Here is a 6,077-nt window from a genome sequence, read left to right as displayed (position 1 = left end):
TCCTATAGGGTCACTGTGAGTCAGAATCGACTTAACAGTACTTACCAACAGCACAACTGTACTCTCTGGGACTTATTCAGTTGAATCTGTCAACCAGGAGTGCCCAACTGAAGTCAATACTTCAGTTTGACCTCATCCTGCCAATTGAGATTCTGTTGCTAATAGCCTTAATCAAGTCTTGAACAAATTTAGCACTAACCCTGTCATTATGTCTAATTCTAATTGCTGTTGGGTGACATAATCATGTGAAAATTTGAGTTTGGCCAAGAATATGTAGGGCTAAGAGGTGAATTATTGGGGGAGGCTGTCCACCATGGGCCTGAGCATATCTGAACATCTTTGCTGTCTCTGCCAAACTACAAGGCCAAACTATCTTCTGACCCTGCTCTGTTTCTATAGCTAGTCACAAAGTCAATTAAATATGTCTATTGACTGACCCCAGAAGGACTGCAGCATCACCATTCTGTGATTGCTCTCTCTTGGCGGAGGGAGATGCTTGTTTGTTGCTTGTTGCAAAAGGTTATGAATTCTTAGCCCTGGGCTCCTCAGCTGTGGTGCAACCCCCTGGGTGTATACCAGCAACTGGGCACATTACATTGTGCCATAGGACACTGGGGCAAGGGAGGGAGTGCTACCATGCTGATGCTCCTTCAGTTTGCAGTATTTGCTGTGAGCAATAAACTCTCTCTCTCTGATTCATGGAGTCACATTGTCTATTTTTGTCAACATAGAGTTGTGGTAAGCCAACTGCTTGCTTGCTTAGACATCTTCTTTTGAGTCTTGTAACTCCAGGCCATTTTCTCTAAGACCGAGCTTCTTTCCTGACAATAGCCTCACAGTTATACTTTTCTATTCTTAGGCATAGGAGCTCTGGTAGTGCAGTGCCTAAGGCACTCAACTGCTAACCAGAAGGCTGGCAGTTCAAACCCACCTCAGAAGGAAGGTTGGGCAATCTACTTCTGTAGTGATAACACCTCGGAAACCCAAGGAGGGGTCGCTATCAGTCAGGTCTGACTCGACAGCAAATAGCAACAACATTCTTATGCGTAGATACAATAGTTGACTGTACCACCTATTTTCCAGTTTTGTCAACAGTTTCTCAACCTGTTATTTTTCCAGAAAATCAGTGATCCAATTTCCTTAGGCTATTTTTTGGCCTAGTTTTAAAAATGAAATATTTGAAAAGCTCAACCCCAAGCTGATTGAAGGTACTTTAATCTCTATACATCCAATGCTCAGTGTGTGTTTCCTACAGTTTTGGATCTGGAAGGAATTTAAGAGATTATCTTTTCCAACAACATGAATCTGTGGAAGGAAATCAAAGCCTACTGAGGTGAAGTAACTTTCCCAAGTGTGCTGGTTGAGAAAAGCTGGTTTAATATTTGTCGTTTACCCAAGAGTCCCCAGTTCTCTGTGGTTGCCAGCACTAGATATTGAAGAGAGCTAGACTAGGTAGGAGCCTATCTTGTATCTTAGGAACTTTCTTATCTCATTTTTCCTTCTGGCTCCTTTTTCTTCCAGCCACATCTGGTCATATATAAATTCTCTGATATATTTTTTAACATAATCCAACCCAAAGCAAGTCATGTGTCTTTTGCATAACCACTGTCCTCCACTTTCATTTTCTAATTCTTACCTTTGATGCCATCCCAAATTCCAGTTGTAGGCAGTAACAGGCTTAACTATATTTGAAACTGATCAGTTTCAGCCAGTAATATTCTTAAAAATATCTTTCATTACAGAAACTATGAAAACAGAACCATAAAAAAAACCAGAACCTTAAAAAAAAGGAAAGAAAGAAAAAAACAGCCTTTGGGTTGGTGATTCATAGGCACTGAGCTCCATGGATCTGAACAAAGAGAACTCATGCCCTCTTCTGCATTCCGTTGCCTGAAGTAGGTGTATTGGGATCAAGAACATGGCAGGGGGTCCAGCTTCAGTGAAGGAGAAGCCAAGTTCAGGTGAGGTCATCTGGCTCTTGAGAAGGATTCAGACTCCACCTGCCATATACTTGCTCTTGTTTTTAATACAGTCTTAGTTTGTCTATTCTGAAAAATCTCTTATCTCATAAGATGAGCTTTATTGTTGGTGGTGCTCTCGATACAGCTCTGATTCATAGCGACCCCACGTACAACAGAACGAAACACTGCCCAGTACTGTGTCATCCTCACAATCCTTACTATGCTTAAGCCCATCATTGCAGCCACTGAGACAATCCATCTTGTTGAGGGTCTTCCCCTTCTTTGCTGACCCTCTACTTTAACAAGTATGATATCCTTCTCCAAGGAATAATCCTTTCTGATAACATGACCAAAGTAGGTGAGACTTGCTTCCAGGGAGATTTCCAGCTACACTCCTTCCAGGACAGATTTGTTCATTTTTCTGGCAGTCCATGGTATTTTCAGTATTCTTCAGCAACACCACAGTTTAAAGGCATCAATTCTTCATGTCTTCCTTATTCATTGTCCAGCTTTCACGTGCATAGGAGACAACTGAAAATACCATGGCTTTGGTTAGGTGCACCTTAGTTATCAAAGTGACGTCTTTGCTTCTTAACACTTTAAAGAGGTTTTTTGCAGCACATTTGCCCAACGCAATATGACTTCTGACTCCCTGACTATCACTTCCATGGGTGTTGAGATGAAGCTTAAGTGGTTGCTTTGGTTGTCAATGGGAAGCTGGCCCTAGAATCTGGAATGATGTGATCAATCAAATGGGGAAAGGAGTCCTATTTCTTTGGCTGTCAAAAGAGGCTGGGGAACTCTTGTTGTAGTGATCCTCTGAGCAGCAGATGCCAAGCTTACCCTGGTGATCAGCAGAGCTGGCACCGGGACCCGGGCTCCCTGGCTTCCGATCTCGTGTTCTTTCACAGGAAAACATTTCAGTTACTCAACCTTTGGTATGCTCCTCATAGTTCAGGACAGATGGCTTTTTAAAAGAAATCTATTTTCTGCAAAGATGTTTCATTCAAAACAAAAACGAGTCATTTATAAGGCTTCTTCTTAGCAATGTGTAGTTGAAATCAATGAAAATATATTCCCAAGCTACATAGACATTTTGCTTATGATTAAAACCAGAAAGTGGCAAATTTATAAACAAAGCAAAACAAAAGTTAAAACCCAAACAGAATACAACCTGCTATATTTTGGGAGATATGAAGGTTCAGTATCTTTTGTATACTTCAATATTTAGATCATATATTTTAAATGAGTGATAATAAGAGTTTAAAATAAATTTTAGATGCTAGTTAATGCCTGGAATTGTGGGATGTGCCCATGTACTCTATTAAAAATTGACTTTTGAATAGAAATCAATTTCTCAGAGTAAACATGTGCAGTAACTTCAACCATGTCCTGTCGACATCGGTCATTTTAACCACCTTCACTACCTCCCTTCTCTGAACACAATCTGATTCACTTATTTCGTTCTTGAGTGCGTTGACTGTGAGAGTGATGTTAACATTTCTTTGATTCTAGAACCTAGACTTATATTGTTGCTTCAGAAAATAAATTCCCTACATTTTTTTTTCCGTATCTGTTATCACTCACAATTTATGTTTTTATCATTGGATGTTTGGACTAATGTTTTTCTCTAATAATCATTACTATCTTTTTCACTTTGGATCACTCTTTTTCTATGGTTCCTTATTTTATCATCTAGCTTATCCATTATTCCTCTCCTGATTAAAACTCTTAATATTAGAAGCCATTCAAAGTTTATAAGCCTATCTCATTTCATCACTATATGCAGATCATAATTAAACATAGTACAATATTAAAGAAATTAGCAAGAGCTCATCAAATCTCTTGTTAAAAACACTATTCACACTGAGTTTCCCTCCTTCCCTGTCCAGTAATTCTGTAGGTAAATGAAATTTATTTTGCTATAACTATTTTTTAGAGAAACATCTGTTACCTCTTAAAAATCACTGTTTCTTTCTCTAAGTACTTTTTATACATTTCAATAATCTGTTCTAGGTTCTGAGAATTTTCTATGCAAAGCTAAATATGCTGTATTTTTCATTAGCTACAGTGATCCTATTAAAATTGGAACTCTATTCCCTTCTCTAACTTTTGCAGGGTTCCTCCCATTCTCTTTTTCTTCAGAGATTATAAATTGTGTGCAATTAATCTCATCCACCAGTTCTGTTGTCTTAACACTTTAAGATGGGCCAGGAGACTTGACCTCATTTGGTGCCTCCTATTATTCTCTAATAATATTTTCATCTTCATTGCTCTTCAATATTTTCTTAATAATGTTTCAAGCTAAGATAATTTTCTCTAAAAGAGAAGAATGAAGTAAAATAAAATGTGCTTTCCCCTTGTCTTCTATTAATATTGAGACTTATTCTTTGCAACTGGTTAGTGGTGTGGAAGAAAGCAATCTCTTGAGGAATCAAGATGATGTTTCAGAAGCAGACTAGACTGAAGTCAGGACATCTGAGACCTAATTCCAAACCTGTCAGCCACACTTTTAAGCCATCACAACTCATCTGAACCTTAATGTTTATTTTCCTATTAAATAAGATTGGTCTGGTTAAATAAGTAGTTGTCAATCCTGGATGATTTTGTCCCCAAGGGATATTTGGCAATGTCTGGAGATATTTTTGCCTATGACAGCTGGGGGAGGGGTGGTTGCTGTGGAGGCCAGGGATACTGCCAAACATCCTACAATGCACAGGATAGCCCCATAACAAAGAACTATCCATCTAAAATGTCCACCATGTCAAAGTTGAGAAATCCTGGGTTTGGTTGACCTTATGATCTGTTTTGGCTCTATTACTCCATTTCTTTTAGATGGTCTTTACAAGAGATACAATTCTGCTCCATGGGGAAAGGAAAAGGTAAAGACAAAAATAATAAAGTGTGTCTTAGGATAATATTTTCCAGTTGTCTGACTTGTGCATGAATGGTCCCATTTCACACTCATATTGAATCCAAATGGTAGTGGCTAAGTGCTTGCCTGCCAACTGGAAGTTTGGTGGTTCCAACCCACCAGCCATTCCACAGGTGAAAGAAGTGGCAATCTGCTTCCACAGAGATTACAACCTTGGGAATCTTATGGGGCAATTCTACTCTGTCTTATAGGGTCACTATGAGTGAGAATCTACTTGACAGCAGCTAGTATAGTTAAACTCTGTCCTTACAGATGAGGAAATTGAGACCCAGAGAGTTTCAAATTTGCCCACTGGTAGATGCGTGGATTTGGATAAATAAATGAGTGATGTAAATTTTGAGGACTTTACATTATATCTGCTATTTGTATCTAATTATAACGTTCCCCCACCTGCTGAATTTTTTTAAGTAGATTTAAGATACACTAGAGTTTATATTAAAATACAATTCTTTGACTTGTTCCTTTCACTACTCAAAGTTGCTTAAGCTCTATTTGAAAACTGGGTATGTGAAAATACCTTTCACTATTACCTTCTACATATAGAAAAAAAAAGTATATATAAAAAAAAAAACCCATATTTTTGGCCTAGTGTTTCCCTATCTTTAAGATGATGAGGCTCGGATAAGATGATCTGTATGGTTGCATTCATAACAATATTCTAAGACCTAGATATTTTATTGCAGTAAAGAGAAGTCATAGAAAATCTGGTTCTAATATTTCTTTTCATTGTGAAAATTTTCTATCCACTTCACAACTCCATACTATACAAATATCTGTATCTGTATACAAAGGGAATTGTACTATAAAGGAAAGAAATTCATGAGTATGAAGGACAAAGAAAGTCAAAATGGTGGCTCTCGGTTCTTGACTTCCAGGGAAATAATGATTAGAGAGGAAACTTATTGCTAAGACCCATTTTTAGTTCTCACAATGTTTTCCTTCCTCTCAAAATGTAACAATTCATAAAACATAATTTCAATAACAATTTGCAAATATTTATTGCAACCTATCAAAAGATGAGAGTCAAAATGACAAAATGAACCAAGTTAAATGAAGTCTATCACAACTTCAATCTTTTCTCCATTTACTGTGATGCTGCTCATTGGTCCAGTTGTGAGGATTTTTGTTTTCTTTATATTGAGACATAATCCATACTGCAGACTGTATTCTTCAACCTTCAT

Source organism: Orycteropus afer, unplaced genomic scaffold, assembly GCF_000298275.1.
Source record: "Orycteropus afer afer isolate SDZICR_OR568_19922 unplaced genomic scaffold, OryAfe1.0 scaffold00815, whole genome shotgun sequence".
NCBI lineage: Eukaryota > Metazoa > Chordata > Mammalia > Tubulidentata > Orycteropodidae > Orycteropus > Orycteropus afer.
The sequence above is the reverse complement of the archived record's forward strand: the minus strand, read 5'-3'. Positions refer to the sequence as shown.